The 20,873-nt window shown below is 40.1% G+C and overlaps 1 long non-coding RNA gene across 7 annotated transcripts in view; it reads left to right on the top strand.

The window, feature by feature from the left end:
• Positions 1 to 19,134, top strand: part of LOC121820643 (uncharacterized) — a 98,072-nt gene extending 78,938 nt beyond the window's left edge. For 4 of the 7 annotated variants that reach the window (XR_009597600.1, XR_006061267.2, XR_009597599.1 and 1 more), the window contains one exon: positions 1,985 to 3,257. This is a non-coding gene — a long non-coding RNA (uncharacterized LOC121820643). Of the gene's footprint in view, positions 1 to 1,984 lie in introns of all 7 variants that reach the window. The other 3 variants (XR_009597602.1, XR_009597601.1, XR_006061268.2) reach the window with 2 other exon arrangements.
• The last annotated feature ends 1,739 nt before the right edge of the window (positions 19,135 to 20,873 follow it).

Below are 20,873 nucleotides of genomic sequence, written 5' to 3'. Positions count from 1 at the left end.
AAGATGCTCCAGGATCCTTGTGCAAGACAAGTCACATGTATCCTGTCTGCTCAACTAAAACTGTAACCAGTTAACTAAATTGCATGTCTAATAGATCACATATAACTACACACCAAAAGGAAATATTTCAAATGTCTTTTGCACACAGGACTCTGGCTCACAGAGTCCATCTTTTGGTGACAGGTTTTCTGAGGACAAAAAGAACTCAAGTGAGTCCTAAATTTCACTCAGTGTTTTTATTGTTGATGCTGTAATTTTGAAATTATCATATGTGTGTCTTAGAATAAAGCAAGGGAATTCCCTGGTGGTCCAGTAGTTAAGACTGTGTGCTTTCACTGACGAGAGCCTGGTTTGATCCCATCCCTGGTTGGAAATATAAAATCTCACAAGCTGCATGATATGGCCAAAAAAAAAAAAAAAGGCAAATAAACAAAACTGTTGATGATATTAGGATCGAAGTTTTTCAGTGTCTGAGAAAAGACAAAATATAGAAACAAAGAAAGTAATGGAGAAAGCCCTACAATATCTAATCTAAGTTGGAAATATCAAAAAGAGCAAAAGGTTATATATGATTTATACATAGCCTATATAAAATATAGCATGTGTTGTATACAATATAATCTGTGTGAAATTAAAAGATGCTTGCTCCTTAGAAGAAAAGCTATGACAAACTAAGACAGCATATGAAAAAGCAAAGACATCGCTTTGATGCTTTTGAAATGTGGTGCTGGAGAGGACTCTTGAGAGTCCCCTGGACATCAAGGTGATCAAACCAGTCCATACTAAAGAAAATCAAGCCTGAATATTCACTGGAAAGGCTGATGCTGAAGCTCCAATACTTTGGCCACCTGATATGAAGAGCCAACTCATTGGAAAAGACCCTGATGCTGAGAAAAATGGAGGGCATGAGGAGAAGGGGATGATAGAGGATGAGATGGTTGGATGGCATCTCAGTGGACATGAGTTTGAGAAAACTCCAGGAGATACTGAAGGACAGGAAAGCCTGGCTTGCTGCAGTCCTTGTGTTGCAAAGAATTGGACTCGACTGAGGGACTGAACAATGCCAAGAGCAATTTATCTTTATCTGTGTATAATCTATAAGTCTATTATATATCTATGTCTATATACATATATGTGTGTGGAGAGAGAGACAGGGAGAGAACAAAAATTTGAGAATATGCTCTATTCAACAAGAGTTTAGAAACCAATGTACTCCAGTAGCAAAGAGCACACCTACATTCAAGTACTGTTTTCTAAAATACAATTTTCACTAAAAAAACCAAGGCTCCTTAGAGAAATGACAAGTTCTAACTTTGAAGAAGGAGAAATTTAAAGTGAGGTGAAGATTTCTTATGCCATCATAATGGGAAGAAATTCTAAAGAGTAATAGGGGTCTTGTTAAAAGGAAACAGCTCTCACTGGACAAGTTTGGGACAATATTAACCTGAAAAGAATAATGCTTGTGATTATATCAATCAAAATGTCTGAGTTTGTAATGATACTCAAAAAAAGATAAAAGAAAAAGAAAAAAGAAAAAGGGAAATAAAAGCTTATTTACTACAGTGGAGATTCTTAGGACTCCAACTTCTTAATATGAAAATTAATAATTAAAAGGAAATAATTGAGCTTTACTCTGTGTTAGTCTGGGTAGGTGGGTTATGCCACAGCCTCAAAATCTTAGTGGCTTGAAACAAGAGAGTTTATCTTTCATTTTCACTCCTTGTGCCTCTTGGATTAGCAGGTGTTCTGATCCACATCTTCCTCAGTTAGGGATACAAAATGACAGAGACTCAATGATTTAGAATGCTACTGTGGCAGTGGAAAGGAATGTGCTAGAAAATGCACCATATGTCTACTCATATTTTCATGACCCAAGCAAGTTATATGGTCATGTCCAAATTTAGGAGGGTAGACAAGTTCAATCCCACAATGGCAGATTGTGTAAATTTTTTAGGAAATAACTTTCTTCTTCCCTTTTCCCCAGGAACACAGTAAACTCCCTCCTTCTAATGACTTTGTGACTTTCTCCAACTGATGCCACGTGGGCAGAAGTGACAACACACTGGCCTGGAGCAGTGGCTTTACAAGGCATCTCATCCTTTGTCTCTAGCACTCCGGTCATCCAAGAAGAGAGGAGCGGGCCCCCGGGAGCCATTGCTTCTTTTTCAGACTCCTAGTTCGAGAGACACACTACACTGATCTAGAGCCTGGAGCAAAGCCCAGAAGAGCTACAGCTGAGCCACAGGCAAATCACAAACTCGTAAGAGATGTTTGCTGTTGTAAGTCAGTAAGATTTGGGCTTGTTTGTTGCTGAAGCAAAAGCTGACTAATCCACCCATCATATACTCAGAAGAAAGATTAAAAGTGGAATACTGGTGGAATATTCACATTGCCTTTAAAGTGAAGTGAGTACTCCAGGTTGCCAACTAATAAATGTTGAAGGAATGATACCACTAGACACCACTGCTTTGCCATCCTGAAGTCATTAATTCCAGCAGTTATTATCAATGAATATGGAACCGTCAGGTGAAAGTTTATTTGGAAATAGAATATTTGGATGAGGCTAAGCAGCATCTTGTGGATTACTTCCTGCTTGCAGGGGGTTCATTGTAGCTTTGGAGAGAACTGGTGGAATCAAACGCTATGTCACTGATAGTGGATGGCTTGACGTTGTGTGCTCCTGGTGTGATGCAGTTTGAAGCAATAGCACTGCCTTTGAAATATCCTTGCCTGAAATGTTTCATATATTAGAATTTCAATATACAGGGAATACAGGAGACATAGGAGCATGTTAAATAATGTTGCAGGAGACAATGCACCAAGAATGTGGTAATTTTATAAGGTGATTGTTCTAATTTCTTCAAAATCTCCATGTCACAGGGATTACAAATAACAGTATGTTTGTGTGGCTGTCCTGGTTTAAAATTGACAAAAGATATAAGACAAATGTAGTGCATAAGCCTTGATTGGAATCTAATTTCAAAAAAAACCTCACTAGTTTCAAAAAAAGAAAAAAAAAACTATAAAAGTTTCTAAAGTTTTTCTAGTTTTGGCCTGATAGATGCATGATAACAAGGTATTTGTTTTTTGGATAATATTCCTAGGTGATGATAAAAGTATTGAAGCTCTGTTGAAGACATTTTTCTTATAGGAAATGTATGCTGAAGTATTTAATGGCTAAATACCAAACCCAGTTTCAAATAGCTTGACAATAAATGTATACAAATAAACAAACACCAACATAATACTTATAATTCAAGCAAATTGTTAACATTTCTTGAATCTGAGTGGTGTATACAAGTGTTCATGATATTAATCTTTCAAATTTATATAGGAAACATTCTGTATAAAATGTTTCATATAAAAAACTTGGGTGGTGGAATTTGAATCTGTGCTCAAAATGTCATTCCAATCCAGAATTCTAGCAGGATAAATGTGATATCAATTTTTCTTTTTAATTAATTTTTATTGGTGTATAGTTGATTTATAATGTATAGGTTTCAGGTGTACAGAAAAGTGAATCCAGTCTGTTTTAGATTCTGATATAGGTCATTACAGCGTATTGAGTAGAGTTCCCTGTGCTATATAGTAGGTTCTTATTAATTATCTATTGTACATATAGTAGTGTGCATATGTCAATCAATTTTGTTTTCTTTTACTTGCTTTTGAGCCATTTTATTTCAGGCATCCTTATCCTGAATGGTTGCTCCTGACCTTCTGCATCCTCCATTTCCCTCCCCTCCCCCCCGCCCCCCTCTCCGCCGCATTGTGCAAAGAGTGAGCTATCAATTGATTTAGGGAAGGAGATCAATGATTACACTTGACTTGAATTATGACTCACCTGGAGAAATCATATTTTACTGGGTAACTAGTGCTGCTGTTTGGAATAAACATTGCATACACAAAATGCATGAACTTCGTGTACATCTTCTGCCTCATAAGATGAGGCATTTCTCTTCTTCTTTATGGCTAAATGTCTCCTTTGCTCCAGAGCACATCCTTTGCCAATGCCTTCGGAATCCTGATCTGATCTGTTTATTCTGACTCATGCAACTTCTTTTGACATGTGGCCTTCAGCCTAACACATACACACACACACACACACACACACATACACATCTGTCAACTCCATATAAAGCATATTTTTCTGCTATCTACTAAGCCTCCTGAAATGTATTTATTTATTTCTCTTTTTCCCTTGACTGCAAAATTTCTAACTAAGGTCTATCCAAGCTATTGCCATTTCTAGCTATTTATTCATTATTCTCATTCATTTCTGAAGCAACTCTTGCTGAAGTCACACAGAAAAAGCAACTTGAGAGTGGAACCCAATTTTTCAATTGTCTGTACTCATCTGTATTTCTCTATATATAATTTCTTAAAAAAAAAAAACAACCTGTTCCATCTAAAGTTTTTTATTTTTATTTTTATTTTTTTCTGCAGTGTCCAAGGGATGTAACAACAGTTTCAGAAGCACACCTGGTGCCAAGTGGCTCTGAAAGACCTGAGGTATACAGGCCTTTTCTAAGCAGGATTGGTCGCTTCACTGGACTCTTTCCTATCAAATCCAAGGCCACAGGGGTTCTATGAACTCAGGCCACTGTCTTCTTCCAGGCTCAGTTTTCCTCTCTCCGCTTTAAATCATCTGGGCTCATGTGTGTTTTTCCTTCATGGCCTTTCTGTTGCCTCAAACCTGGGCTCCTTCTCAGTGTAGTTCTTCATATTGACTATCTGAAATGTTTTCTTAGCTTTGATTTGAGTTTGATTTATCTTGCTATCCTGTCTTTTGGGTCTCTCTGTTTCAGATTCATGCATAACATCCTGAAATCCACAGTTTTACCCTGCCATTGCATTTAGGTTCCCAGAATATCATGTGGGACCAAGTATAATGGACACCCACCTTTTTGACTCAAAAGACATGAATTAGAACAAACTCTGGGAGATAGCAAAGGACAGAGGAGCCTGGTGTGCTGCAATCCATGGGGTCACAAACTTAGCTGAACACGACTTAGCAACTGAACAACAACAATATTTCTATAAAAGAAGATCATGCACAACAGCAGTTTTGCCTAATAAATGTAGTTCTTTGGGCTACTGTGTCTGGTTGGTGGCTTTGTAGCCAATTCAAAGGTCAAGGATAGAGTTGCTTATCTTGTGCTAACAGACCTGACTTCTACAGTCCTAGGAAGAAGATATGGCTTCTAATTCAGCTTTGAATATCAATAAAGATATGACATTTCGATGAGTGGCATTTCTGTTATCCTGCCTGAAAAAGGAGACTGAAAAGTGTTATGCCATGGCACGAGAAACAAGAGAGAAAACTGCGGATCCCTGGCTGTCTCATCTGGACTTCATGAAGGCACTTTCCCCGTTATACATGGTCTACAACCATTCTCAGGATCGACTGGAAGAGAATGATTAGGCATGTAGTATGACTGAGTTATGTCTACTTTTCTAAGATTTGATGTGAAGTTGTACCCTCTTCTAGGGAGATACGAATAAACAGTCTCAGGAGCCATGCAGGTCAAGTAGGCTAATGTGAACTGGTGAAGATCATTTTTGTCCTACTAACCTGGACATATAATAATGGTCAAGGCCACACCTCCCAGACAGCTTCACCTAGCATGGATGAACCCAGAGGAAGGGAATAGAGAGTCAATGAAAGTTGTGTGGGTTGGGGTCGAGAAGGAATTTCCCTTTAATACTCATCAAATAGTAGCTTCATCCCTAGAGTCTGTGTCCCTGGAGATCTGGTAGCTTCATAAGGCACTTCCCAGATAAGAAACACTCTGTTCTTAAGAAGGAATGAGATAAATGGTCAGGTTCAGGCCTACTCATCCTTCCTTTCAACGTTCTTAAGACCATGGCTTTGGATATTAGTTTCTAATTATAGATCCCATGTAAAGTGGGATTCCAAGCCACTGGAAATACTTTCTATATCCATCCTGTTCATTGGGGGCAGCCACCTACTGAGCCCATTCGCACACTACAGGGTCCATACCTATGAGATCATACCCGTGGCACTCCATGTGGATGAACTTTCATCTATCATATGACTTCCTTCTGAACTTCGACATCCTTGCTAAAATCCTATGTCAAGTTCATCTCCTAGCACTCCATGCTCTGGAGCTTCACCAGATTCATTCTCATCAGTATTGCCTACTGTCACAGTCAGCCGCCCTTCTTGTTTTATAGGTATCTGGGTATTAACCAGTCATATTATTAATCAAGGGAGAGGTCTTCTCACAACAGGATGTAGACTTGCCCTCACTTTAGATTGTGGCTGTGCCTTTGATTATGTGCTGTGTTTATTCTTGGAACCAGAAGAAGGGCTCTTCTGGGATTATATAGATAAGAATGTTTAATCTTAAGACAGGTTTGTGTGCCTCAATTAATCCTGCTGGGATTGCTGTGCTCCTCATGAAGAAGAAGGATGGAAGTTCAAACCATGGCAGTATTGCTCTAGCCTTATATGATGACAACCAGTGCCCACTGTCCATTTTCACTCATTGGATTTCTATAGCTGTGAGGCTGGAGTATTCATGAAGTTCAGTCTTGTGGAGGAAAACAACCAATTAAAAGTGGGATAATGGCATAGGTAAAGCCTTCCAGACGTTCTTGCTGCTAAGTCGCTTCAGTCGTGTCTAAATCTGTGCGACCCCATAGATGGCAGCCCACCAGGCTTCCCCGTCCCTGGGATTCTCCAGGCAAGAACACTGGAGTGGGTTTCCATTTCCTTCTCCAATGTATGAAGGTGAAAAGTGAAAGGGAAGTCGCTCAGTCGTGTCCAACTCTTTGCGACCCCATGGACTGCAGCCTACCAGGCTCCTCCACCCATGGGATTTTCCAGGCAAGAGTACTGGAATGGGGTGCCATTGCCTTCTCCAGACACTCTTAGGGACACAGAAATTTTAAGTAATGTATTTCTTTTCAGGACGGAACTTCAGTATCTTAGCAGCCAATAAGTGTGAATCTTCATAATCCAGTAGATTGAGTGACTGCTATCCAGAAGATCTATCAAAAACTCCTCACACTGTGCCTCGCTTACTTAGGCCTTGGTCTTTTTGGGGCTGGGCCAACTAGCACAGCACACATTCTGTGAGCGCTTAGAGGCCTCACTTCTTGGTGTTATGTTCTCCAAACAGGTTTATCTCCATAATGTAAGGTGATATATCATCTGTATTTAACCGTAAGCCCCTAAGACTAAGGAGTATAACTCCTTTGGGAGTTCAAAGGCACTCCTAGAAGATCAAATCCCTTTAATCACTTCATTGTCCATTCTCCAATTTCTTCAAGAAAGGTCAGGTTTACCTGAAACTTCCCTGCAGCAGCTGTCCATGCTCAGTCATGTCCAACTCTTTGTGACCCCGTGGACTGTAGCCCACTAGGCTCCTCTGTCCATGAAATTCTTCAGGCAAGAATACTGCAGTGGGCTGCCATTTATTCTTCCAGGGAAACTTGGTTACACACCAGCTTTTTTTTTTTTTGTTTCTTTTTCAGGAAATCTTCCTTCTCAGATCTTAGCTTAACTCAGTACATCATGTCCTCTCTAATTCTTAAAAACAGATATCACACTAGTAAAACGGCTAAATTTACATTTATCTCTTTCAAGATAATGCAGCTGGGAGACTGCTACCCTCAAACTTCCTTGTTCACCTGGTTTTGCCAGGGTCATCTACTCAGGATGGGAAAATAACTGCTTACTTTTAAATTTGCATAGAGACTCTTACCTTGAGGGGTCTGCATTCATAACCCTGAGGCATGATCATTATAGTGGCCAAGAAAAGCTCAGTTCCTACCAGATGTGATATTATTATTTTTTTAATAGGGATTTGAATTCCAGATAATGTATATATTATGTGGCCCAAATGTCCAGATCCATAGTGCTATGACAATCCAAGTGCTAGTACTCAATGTCTAGCAGCATAACCCAGCTTATGTAATAATATAACCTCATTGTATTAATTATATTCATTGTATTCATTAGAGTTGATAGAATTCACTCAAAAGCAATGTTAAAATATGCCTAGGTCATGGCACTTCACCTGGTGGTCCAGTGGCTTAGACTCTGTACTCCCAATGCAGGGGGCCGGGATTCGATCCCTGGTCAGGGTACTGGATTCCACATGCTGTAACTAAGAATTCATGTGCCACAATTAAAAAACGATGCCACATGCTGCAAATAAGACCTGGTGCAGCCAAATAAATAAATTAAAAAGTATATATCTGCTTTAGCACTCTCTAAAAGAACCATAATTACCTCCAAGAAATTTCTGAAGAATGGAGAGGTCACTATAGCAGATTAGCTACTTAAATTTTTAAAAATGACTGTATGACAAAAAATGGCTATATGCAAATACTATAGCAGTTCAGCTACTTAAAAATGTGTTTGAGCACATAGATGCTCAACAAACATATTTTGAATGAGTGCATAGAAAAATGAATAAATAAGAGCTGATTTGTAGGTCTTCTGCTTCTTCCGGGTGTCAGCCTGGTGACCTCCCCCTCCCAATGTTAATTTCCTATCCTTCATGTGGTCTGTCAGATATTCTTGTACCTTATATCTGCACTGATGCTGTGTTAGACATCACTGCATGAAAGCTCCACTATTGATGTTGGGAGTGGTCCTAGGGGAACCAAGATATTACTACTTTATTTGCTACCAGCCCTGGAGCTGAGAGATTGTCTAGATTCCATAGTAGACCTGCCCATGCCTGCTCCAAGAGCCTCAGTGGGGTACTAATATGACTGTGCTTCTACTAATATCTCTTCCAGTCACTTCCACTGCCCTGCTTCTCTGGCAGGATTTATCTGCTCATTCACCTCTCTACTTGCAGTCTGGTTAAAACTGCAACCTGAACCTCACCCAAGGCTATAGGAATTTATTGGCCCACCTGGCAGATGGTTAGACAGGAATGGTCTGAGTAATGGTGTTCAAAATTTATTGTACATCAGAGTCACCCTGGAGAGCTTGTTCAGACACAGCCTGCTCATGCCACCCCTCAGAGTTTCAGGTTTATTTGATCTGGCTTGAGGCCCAAGAAGTTGCATTTCTAACAAGTTTCCAGGTGATATAGATGTTGCCAGTCCAGGGGCCACACTTGGAGACTCACTATTCCAGGTGTGAATTCCTTGAAATCGGGAAACAAAGGAAGACCTCTTTGCTTTCATTTCCCTCTACCTAAAATATCTTTGGCTGATTTCTCAAATGGATATGTTAGGGGAAACACATAGATTGAAACCGCCCACCCTGGCCAGGTACCATAGTAACCATTTGCATGAGTTGTTTTATGACAGGAGATCCTGATAAGGAATATGGAACTAATAAGCCACCACCAACCGGAAGAGTTCAGGAAAGGTCTAAAGGAGACACTGCGTGTCCGTCCACTTCCCAGAATCCCTCTCGCTAGCATCCATCTTGGCTGAGTGGTGCGTGTGCCACCAGGAAAGACTCTGAATTAGAAAAATTGATCAAAGACCACCCGGAAACTAATCCCATCACCATAAAACCTGACATTGTGAGCGACGCGGCAGAGCAGTTCTCCTGGGTTCCCTTACCCTACTGCTCTCCACCCAGGTGCCCTTTCCCAATAAAATCTCTTACTTTGCCAGCACATGTGTCTCCTGGGACAATTCATTTCCGAGTGCTAGACAAGAGCCCTGTTTTGGGCCCTAGAAGGGGTCCGCCTTCCTGCAACAAATGGCAACTCTGGTGGGACTCTTCTTCGCCGAGACTGACATCCTGACCACTCGGGGTACTCAGGGGCCAGCTTGCCTACCAATGGACCAGACCCAGCGGTCACAACTGGGACCCTTTTGTCCCTGGTCTCCTCCTGACACGGACAACTGGCCAGAGTGCCCCGACCAGTAAGAAACAAGAGACTTTATTGACCTCTCTCCCCTTCCCTCTCTCTTTCCTCTCCTTAACCCTTCCTATCCTTCCCTGTTTTTCTAGTCCCCCAGTCCTGGATGCAGGAATCTGGTTGAAGGGCCCTCAGCCTGAGCTGAGGATTGGAGACTGATCACCTCCTCTTGGCAGAGAACTCGAATTGTAGTTCTGTTCTGGTCTGATTTCTGGTAGGGCCGAGTTCCAGTCCTCCCTTCTCTGGAGGCCCAGAGAAAAGTCCCATAATGCCTGGGTATCTGTAGGTGGCAGGAGACGTCTGTAAGTCCACCCCTTTCATCCCCCCTCTCCCGCCTCCTCCCCCTTCTTCTTTCAACCTGGCTCCCTTTCCTCCCTTGAAATCTTTGATGTTAGTACTTGGATCTGAAGTTCTGTGTCTCTATAGGAAGTTTTCTGAGAGACTGTATTCTTGTATTTAAGGGCTTTCCTGGTGGTGCAGAAGTTAAAGCATCTGCCTGCAATGTGGGAGACCTGGGTTCAATCCCTGGGTCAGGAAGATCCCCTGGAGAAGGAAATGGCAACCCACTCCAGTATTCTTGCCTGGAGAATCCCATGGATGGAGGAGCTTGGTGGGCTACAGTCCACGGGTCGCAAAGAGTCAGACACGACTGAGCGACTTCACTTTCACTTTCACTTTGATGAGGACTGCCAGGTTTATACGTGTGTGTTTTAACTCTGCGTTCTGTGTTGTGATTTTTGATCGCCATTTTGCTTTGTCTGGCCACCATTTGGTTTAGACCTGCCACCATTTTGTTAGAACTTGATTTTCTTTCCCTGTGCCTTGAGACCAGGGCTCCCAGGAACACTTATCTAGATCATCTCTAATTCCTGACACTGAGGAAAAAGGGAAAAAAGACTTGAAGCTAGATCTTACACTGTGTCTATCTAAATATGTCTTGGTGTGTCTTTGTCTCTGGGTAATATTTTGAGGTTAATTTGTAAATGAGCTCTATTTATTTGGCTTAAAAAAAAGTAAGCTCTTACAAATCAAGTAATTCTAAATTAAACAATAAATTCCAGGTTCATGTGAACTGAGAAATATTCAATATTAAATACCTGATATTAATGTTTGTTTGTCGACCTATCTAATATAGATATGTCTTAGAGTAATTAACATTAAGTAGAATATTTTCATTGTACCTAGGTTTAATGTAAGTTAAATATTATATCTGTTACAAGTTTGTCAACAAGGAAATTACCTCAAGTGAAGAAACTTCTAAAAAATGTAAATGAGATATGAGCTTTTATATAAACTCTATTAAGAATAATTATTCTTTAGAAATATCTGTCTAAAATAGTCTCTCCAGATTGGCCTAACTTAAATTTCTAAGGGTAGTGCTAAGTGTGCTAAGTGTGCTAAATGTTGGAAGTCTATTGAATAGTTAGGTCATTTCCAAATAAAATAAAAATTTGAAACATTTACTACTAAACACCAATTTCCTTTTACAGAGAAACTAAAGAGATTCGGGACTGTAAATGAATAATGTTTGGTGCCATCCTAAAATAGTCTAAGAAAGCAAGGGTTTTAGAAATTATCACTGGTATTTATGCTCACCAATCTATAAAATGCTAATGTAGGAAGTGTGTTTTCAAAAAAAAAAGTATGAAAAATACTAAAAAGAGTCATGCATGATCAGGATTTTCTAAAATTGGATTACAATTAGGTAAGTTGATTTTGTTAGGAATGACAAAGCCATAAGAAAACTGGTTAGAGCCAACTAGGTCCAAGATGGTGGAGCTGACTTTCACTAGACCTTGAGCCTTGGTATTTATGCCCATTGTGACATATCAACAAGCTAAATGATACACCCATCAGCATTGACTAAATCTGACCAAATGTTCTAAACGCTTTTAATTGATCTTTTTGATAAAACTTCCTAGATCTAATTCTTTTGAAGTTCCTTTGATCTCTTGGTAACTTTGGGGTGATTCAGAGGGCCCCTGAAACATTCCAAAGAGAGATATTAAACTGTGTTTATTTGGTTGGTTAAATTACATGAAAAAGATTATCAAATGAGTAATAAATCCACTCATGTTATAATGTATCATAAAACTGATAATACAGATATCCTAGAAATTATATGGAGTCCTTAACATTCTGATATGTCCTGGTATTCTAATGGAAAACCAGATGACTTCACAAAAGTTAACAGAAGGACTGAATGAACCAGCGAATATGCTTATAACTTTTATGGTTTCTATCTGAAAATTACGGGTTTGAATCTTATGTTCTCAGGGAGTAGGGAAAACTTCCTCTCAAACTAATTATGACAATACTTTGGTAAAATTAAATGTTATAAACAAAACAATTATATTTTCTCTCTATCTGACTCCTCCAAAAATTGGAAAATCTTAGGTTTCCAGTACGTTCATCAGATGAGTTAGGAAGGTTATCTCACAGGTTCAAAAAATCTCAAGAAATTTTTGAGACCTTAAAAAGGGAAGAATTCACCTAGATTTGTTAGGCAAAATCTGTGATAAGCCTTTGGTGTGAGTTTCCCAGCCCTGTTTTACTTTAAAAGTTCAGTCTGCGACTCTATAAACATTTCAGCAAAATAAAAAGTCTATAATCAATTATGGTTATATAAATCATCAGGCCAAAATTAGTGAGAACAGACCTATTTTGCAAACAAACTAGTCTTAATTTGGTTATATTTGATGAAAATGAGGGTAACTCTAGGGAGAAAAAGATATTAAAAAAAAATGTTAAATCCCAGTTTGTTAATGGAGGTCTGCATCTAGTAAGACTCATCTCTTAGATAGTTCTTTGCTGTTATGTGATATTAATGTAAAATTCAATTGAATTCTTAAAGAACAACCTAAGTTTGTTTCTGAAGCTTATCTCAGTAATCTATCTTTGGATGAAGATCAGATGTTTCATTGCCTGCAACCAGGACTAGAAAAAGGCATAATTTAAGGGACTGTCTCCAACATGGATGGAAGGACTTTTTTTTTAATCAGGAGAAACTACACTACACCACGATGAGAAGATGACGACATCAGAGGTAGACAGCTTCTCCAAGATGCTGGACCTGATTCATATGATCATTTATGTTTTCTTGACTTCTTAGACCTTTGCATATAAATCAAATGCTTTTCTATCATAGGCCTGATTCTATGCTAGTTTTAGAAATCAATTCAATTGTTGGGTTTGTGACCAATTACCTGTGTCTAGTTCTGGGTTACCTTGGTAAATTTCTCTACTACAAGACTCTAACTGGTCGGCCCTGAGAAAACTTACTTAAAAAAAATAATTATAGGCATATTCAGGTCACTGTGATATTACTAGATGGGATCCCCTCACCAGGCCAATTAATAATGCCTGCTCTGACTCTGGCCATAAATTTGAGCTTTTTTCTATTACTCAAGCTTAGTCAGAGCAACAAGAAAAGTTTCAGCAAAGGAGGAAAAATCTTCCAGAATTATGGGATGGATTTATATAGATAACAGCAGGCTATGGTAATTTAGGTTTAAAGTCTCCTCTGTGTTGGAAGCAATTAAGTCATACTAAGGACAATCAGTCTAGTAACACGAGAAAATGGGGCTATGTGCCTTATAGACAGTGCCAATATATAATTTCCCTGGAAGATAAAGATTCTACAGAGCAGACTAAGTCAGGTGACCTGAGATATACTGTGCTACATCTAATGGAAGCTCTTAAGTCTTGCTTGCGACTTTACTAATACTGCTGGCTATGTTATTTGTATTTCACCTGTTTTACAAAATTACTGTTTCTTACACCATCAAATGTGTGTGAGGCCTCTAACAGAATAATATATAGTCCCATATGAGATCAATTTTGGTAACAGTGTAACTTTAGATATGGGAAGAAACAACAAGAGGGAATATTTTCCTGGACTAAGAGGCTAGTAAGACAGGTGGTCCAGAGAACTTTGTATACTGTTTTATGGCCTAGTCCAGTAACAGCACATTGAGTGGCTTGTCAACAAAATCTTTGTCAAACCCAAGAATGGACATTCTCAGCACCATGGGATAAAATGGTCATGAAGTGCCCCTCCTCAAAATCATGGTCAAGTTTATGAGCAAAAAAGGGCTCTGCCAACTGAAGACTGACACGTGCCATCTACATCTACAAAGATTAAATCATGGCCGCTGCAACTGCTGACTTTCAACGCCCCTGAAAGGAGTTCAGGGTGAAAATCAGGAATGAGGCACTCTGTGCTCTGGGAAAAACTGGCAGAACAGGCCTTCAGATAGTTAGATCTTTTCAGAAGATTTTATGAATCCCAATTCTTGCATCTTCTCAAAGCAGTGAAATCTGCTTTGGCTATTGAGGAAAAGTTTACAATTAAAAGTCAAAATAGAGTAGCTATGGTTCAGATATCCTGGGAAATAACTAGGTGATGCTATGGGTGTACTTTCAGATTGGACTTTGTATCGCTAAACACTTGAGTTTTTTGAGTCGTGTCAGGCTTGGATGCCACCATTCTCAAAACAGTGTCTACTGGAAGCTAGTAACCTTACTTTTTATAAAACTAGGCAACTGGCTACCTGGCTACAAGTCTCCCTGAAGTGCGAGGTCCAGACTGGGTTTCAGGCCTATTCTTCTAAAAATAAATGAGATTTATTTTGTCTACTAAATTCCAGTTATCACTCCTCCAACTACTTCTAATTGGGTCTGTTACACCAAAATGGCAGACCAAGGAATTGGATTTTAATCATACAAGACTCAGATCTAGAACTTGGAACTCAGAAATACTTCCAATTCAGTGTCTATACTCCAAGCTGAGGCAGTCGTATGCCCCATTTTGACAGGAAGTTATCACAATCATAGTTGCCCAGTTCCCTAAATTAAAACTGAGCGGGACTCTGTGGGGCTCTAGAGTACAGATCTCTTCTGTATTCTCCATTTCTTGTCTGTAGGATATAGGCTTCATTCAGCCTCCTTGACCTTCCCTGAGTTCCAAAGCATGGATTCAAACAATTGTTAATCAGGGAAGGGAGGGGATACAGAAACAGGAGAAACAATCAAAGGTTGGTACAGCCTCCAGACGGAGTCCTGGTTCCTGATCAAAAAAATATGCATAACAATGTTTTTGAGCCCCGACCCAGGTGGAGGATGGTAACTTCAGACTGAACACAAGATTCCTGGAGCACAGCTCTGTTGCCTCACCATCAACCAATCAAAAAGGGTCACAGACCCTGCAACTCTCACCCCAAATGTTGCCTTCTGTTTCCGGGGACCAGAGATGACCATCCTATTAGGTCTCCTGTTTGGCCCTTGTCTATTTCATCTCTGAGAGGGGCCAACTGAATTGCTGTTACTACAAGGGTAGAAGCTGGTTTCAGATGTGGAACACTCCAACTTAGATCAGGTAGAGAGAGACTTCTCCTCTGCTAGGCAGGCCTATGCCCATGCACAGCAGGAAGAAGTTACAGAAGAAAGAGACCTCGGCCTCAATTCCCAAGAAGTATCTTGAATATGAAGTCTCTCGGGAGTTGTTAGGGGAAGCACACTGATTGAAACCACCTTCCCTGGCCAGGTACCATAGTAACCATTTGCATGAGTTGTTTTATGACAGGAGATCCTGATAAGGAATATGGGACTAATAAGCCACCACCAACTGGAAGAGTTCGGGAAAGGTCTAAAGGAGACACTGTGTGTCTGTCCACTTCCCAGAATCCCTCTCGCTAGCATCCATCTTGGCTGAGTGATGCGTGTGCCACCAGGAAAGACTCTGAATTAGAAAGATTGGTCAAAGACCACCTGGAAACTAATCCCATCACCGTAAAACCCGAGACTGCAAGCCATGCAGCAGAGCAGGTCTCCTGGGTTCCCTTACCCTACTGCTCTCCACCCAGGTGCCCTTTCCCAATAAAATCTCTTGCTTTGTCAGCACATGTGTCTCCTGGGACAATTCACTTCCGAGTGCTAGACAAGAGCCCAGTTTCGGACCCTAGAAGGGGTCCGCCTTCCTGCAACAGATAGAAAAACTATTCAGATTTGACTGAAAAAGAAAGAGAAAACTAAGAATTTTGATGGGAGGAGCCTTAAAATCCTGTCACAATTGTGCCTTTTCTTTCCAGGGGCTTAGCACTCAGGTGACAGCAAGGGCCACTCCAGTTTCTAAGTGAAAGTAGCCAGGGGCATTTTTCCTTGTTACCTTTCAAATCTTCTTCTTATCATGTTAATGCATGAAGAAATTTACTTGCTGTATCTTTCTACCCTAAGAAGACTAACAGTCATCCCTGCAACTTTGACTCAAGGACTAGTTTGTTGTGGAACTAGATTCCAATGAGGTAAGGCTTGTGTGAATTTTTCTTGAAAAAGCTCAGGCAGAACCATTTGCTCATCGAAAAACTAGAAAGAAACAATGGTTGTGGGTTTCTGCGGTGGGAAAAGCGGTGGTATTGACTATATTCCAGAAAAGGAAAATCTGTGGGTAGTTTGATTCTAAACCTCCAGTTGACTGAGAGAACAGAAGTTAGCTTTTATTTCACCACAACTGAGATTTTAACAAAAGGAAATGCATTTGGCTGTGGCAGGAATTAAAATATATTGTGCAGGAGGTTGACCCAGACTGAGTCTAAAAGGAATTCTGATTTTCTGGGTGTGTTGGTCTGCAGGTGTCTTATTGATGTGAGTTTATTTTTAGAGGCTTTTGATTTCTGGCCAAAGGAAGGAGAAACTTTAGGGCTGGGGATCTTTTTCTAAGAAAAAGACAAGAACAATGGCATGACAAAATGCCTATGATGTAATATTAGGTTAAAAACATCAGAATACAGAACTGTATTATATATTATTCTTGAGGTTAAAAAAATACCTAGGTGATAAACTCTTCATAGATTCAGAAGGGCAAGAAGTATATAGCCTTTAAACTTTTTTTCTATTGCACATTTTAATTTCTATTTCTTATAGTATTACATGACAGAATATTTGTTTCTGTTCACTTAAGATTGAACCCTCTTTCCCCCACATTCACAGCTAGATTCTTTGAGTTTGAGGAATAAATTAGATTCATGTGACAACTATTCTTTAAAATAGATTGAGACATCTTTTATAGCCTTATCAAATATATAACATTTCTAAATGTCCCATCAGATGAAAGTTGTTAATTGTGTTATTCAGTGCTTCTATATTTTTGCTGAATTGTTTTGCCTGCTTGAATAATTTATTGAAAAACACATGTGCTGTAATCTCCCACTATCATGGTGATTTGTCAGTTTATTTCTGCAGGTATTTTGACTTTTGTTTATATCTACTGAGTCTACCTATTTAATAATGTGTGTACATGTTTAGAATTGTTATTTTGCTTTAGTTACTTTAATCTTTAATCATTGTATAAAAATTCTGTCTTAAATGATGTTATTTGTCTTAAAGTCTTCTTTGACTGATTTTAATTTATCTATACTGGCTGTGTCAGACTTTATTTTTGGGGGCTCCAAAATCACTGCAGATGGTGATTGCAGCCATGAAATTAAAAGACGTTTATTCCTTGGAAGAAAAGTTATGACCAACCTAGATAGTATATTCAAAAGCAGAGACATTACTTTGCCAACTAAGGTCCGTCTAGCCAAGGCTATGGTTTTTCCTGTGGTCATGTATGGATGTGAGAGTTGGACTGTGAAGAAGGCTGAGTGCCGAAGAATTGATGCTTTTGAACTGTGGTGTTGGAGAAGACTCTTGAGAGGCCCTTGGACTACAAGGAGATCCAACCAGCCCATTCTGAAGGAGATCAGCCCTGGGATTTCGTTGGAAGGAATGATGCTAAAGCTGAAGCTCCAGTACTTTGGCCACCTCATGCAAAGAGTTGACTTATTGGAAAAGACTCTGATGCTGGGAGGGATTGGGGTCAGGAGGAGAAGGGGACGACAGAGAATGAGATGGCTGGATGGCATCACTGACTCGATGGACGTGAGTCTGAGTGAACTCTGGGAGTTGGTGATGGACAGGGAGGCCCGGCGTGCTGCGATTCATGGGGTCGCAAAGAGTTGGACACGACTGAATGACTGAACTGAACTGAACTGAACTGATACTGGCTGTCTCTTAGCATTTGACTGACATATCACCTCTCATTCTTTTCAACTTTTTATTATTTTCATGCTGTACGTGTGTCTTTTGCAAGAAGGACAGAAGTTGGATTGTGTTGTAATCCAACCTGATATTCTCTTTTAACTGACAAGCTTGATTTACATGTGTTGAGATAATTGATATATTTGGATTTGGTGTGATTAGTTTTATTTTCATATTATGCTTCTTTTATGTTTGCTTTCTCCTTTTTAAACATCTTTTTTTGATGAATATTTATATATTTCCCTTGCTTTTTAAAAAATGTATTTATTTTTAATTGAAAGATAATTGCTTTGTAGTATTGCATTGTTCTCTTGATTCTTGTTTCATAAGTCCTATGTCATTAATTCTATGAGTGCCGGGAGCCAGTGTGAGGAATCCCGCCCGTGACAAGGTCATGAGGAAGGAAGCTGACATACGCAAGGCGTGCTCAGACTTCAGGGACCCCTCTGGAAATTCCTAAGCATGTACCCCAACAAAAATCTGCCGGCTTTTGTGCTCTGCTTTTCCACTCTTCTGACATTTTCTGGAAAAAGTCAATTCAGGGCTTTAGTCTTCTGCATTTGAAAGAGTGTTTCAATCCAAATACTCCTCTGATGGCTTTCTAGCCTGCCTGCAGGACTCGCACAGCTGCACCTGTGATTGTTTGAGGCCTCCTGACCGCAGGAGGCACAGGAAGCTTAAAACATCCTAGGAATGTAGGAGCTTCCGAGGAGTCAAAATCTTTAAAATAGGACTGATTAAAGGTTTCATTTGTTGAGTCAATACTTGCTGCCAAATTTTCACATCCTTTATTTGTAGATATAGTTGGTATACAGAAAAACAAGTAATAGACCTTGTATTAGCAACATTAGATCTTTGAGTTAAGTACCTTCTTTGTTATATCCCACTGCACCTTTGTTCTATAGAGATGTAACTTTAATGCTTTAAGGAGATGTAGATTAAAGAAAAACACTTAAGGGGAAACAAAATTAACATTCATTAAGGAAGAGAGCCAAAAAGTGTTAACAAACCTCTTGGCCAGAAGATAATGTAAATCACCTGAGACCTTTTGTATACAAAATGATGTATAGAAAGAGTCTGAGCTGCGAACGCTACATAATTTTGTGTTACCCATTGATCTCTGTGTTTTATCAAAAGTATAAAGGCCTTCTGAACAATAAAGGATGGGGCCAGCTTCTCAGACCAGTTTCTCGAACTAGTCTCTCGGCCTGATTTCTTGGGACTCTGGCTCCCCCGTGTCTCTCTCTCTCTTTCTTCTTCTCTCCCTTTCTCTCCCTCTGCTCTTTACTTTAATTTCAGGCTGAATCTCCACCTGGGGCGTGGAGGCTCGCCAGGTCTACTTACTTGCCCTGGCTGTTAAGACCCGCACGAAAGAGAGCCTAAGGCGAGGCACCCTTAGATATTCAAGCGGGCGCCGGTGGCCCAACGTAGATGGTGCAAATTCCTTGTCTGGAATTTTATTGGCCTTCCGTGTAAACCAAGCTATTCAGCCCTCTTCCTCCACTTAATCTTCTTACTACACTATAGTTTCTTAATCTAATCTTATATTAATAAATAAACAAGTCTTTCCATGCCAACGCCGTCCACCCTTCGAATTCCTGGATCCACCGGGGCTGGACCCCGGCATATGAGGACAAGCCATTTTCTTAGAGTCCAGGTAAATAGTTACCAGATGTTTTCTCACTCCTTTTGGGGCTGGTGCATGGGGATGATCCAGAGAGATGATATGGGGTGGGAGGTGGGAGGGGGGATTCAGGATTGGGAGCTCATATACACCTGTGGCGGATTCATGTCAATGTATGGCAAAACAAATACAGTATTGTAAAGTAAAATAAAGTAAAAATAAAATTAAAAAAATAAAATGGAGGTGAAATTCACATAACATAAAACAAACCAGTTTAATGTGAACAAACAATTCTGCGCCTTCTACAATGTTCATAATGTATATGCAAGCACAACTCTATCTAGTTCCAAAATATAACAGGGTCTGTTTTGCTTTTCTCTGTAAGACGTTTTATTAGACCTCAGGCCAGGTTGTTTTACTTTTCTTGTAAACAAGAATTCTTTCTATATACCTCCTGTGCTGTGCTGTGCTTACTTTTTCTGTCGTGTCCAAATCATTGCGATTCCATGGACCGCAGCCTGCCAGGCTCCTCTGTCCATGGGATTCTCCCTGCAAGAAAACTGGAGTGGGTTACCATGCCCTCCTCCAGAGGATCTTTCTGATGCAGGGATCGAACCCACATCTCCTGAATTGCTGGTGGATTCTTTACCTCTGAGCCACCAGGTAACCCTCTATACACCTTCGGTTCAGTTTAGTTCAGTTGCTCAGTTGTGTCCGTCTCTTCGCGACCCCGTGAACCGCAGCACACCAGGCCCCCCTGTCGATCATCAACTGCTGGAGTTTACTCAATATGCATTGAGTTAGTGATGCCATCCAACCATCTCATCCTCTATTGTCCCCTTCTACTCCTGCTCTCAATCTTTCCCAGTATCAGAGTCTTTTCAACTGAGTCAGCTCTTCGCATCAGGTTGCCAAAGTATTGGAGTTTAAGCTTCAACATCAGTCCTTCCAATGAACACCCTGGACTCCTTTAGGATGGACTGGTTGGATCTCCTTGCAGTCCAAGGGACTCTCAAGCGTCTTCTCCAACACCACAGTTCAAAAGCATCAATTCTTTGGTGCTCAGCTTTCTTACAGTCCAACTCTCACATGCATACTTGACTGCTGGAAAAACCATAGCCTTGACTAGACGGACCTTCGTTGACAAAGTAATGTCTCTGCTTTTTAATAAGCTGTCTAGGATGGTCATAACTTTCCTTCCAAGGAGTAAGCGCCTTTTAATTTCATGGCTGCAATCACCATCTTCAGTGATTCTGAAGCCCAGAAAAATAAAGTCTGACACTGTTTCCACTGTTTCCCCATCTATTTCC

This window comes from Ovis aries, chromosome 1 (genome assembly GCF_016772045.2).
Source record: "Ovis aries strain OAR_USU_Benz2616 breed Rambouillet chromosome 1, ARS-UI_Ramb_v3.0, whole genome shotgun sequence".
Classification (NCBI taxonomy): Eukaryota; Metazoa; Chordata; class Mammalia; order Artiodactyla; family Bovidae; genus Ovis; species Ovis aries.
Note: the sequence above shows the minus strand (reverse complement) of the source record. Positions and strands in the feature narration are given on the sequence as shown.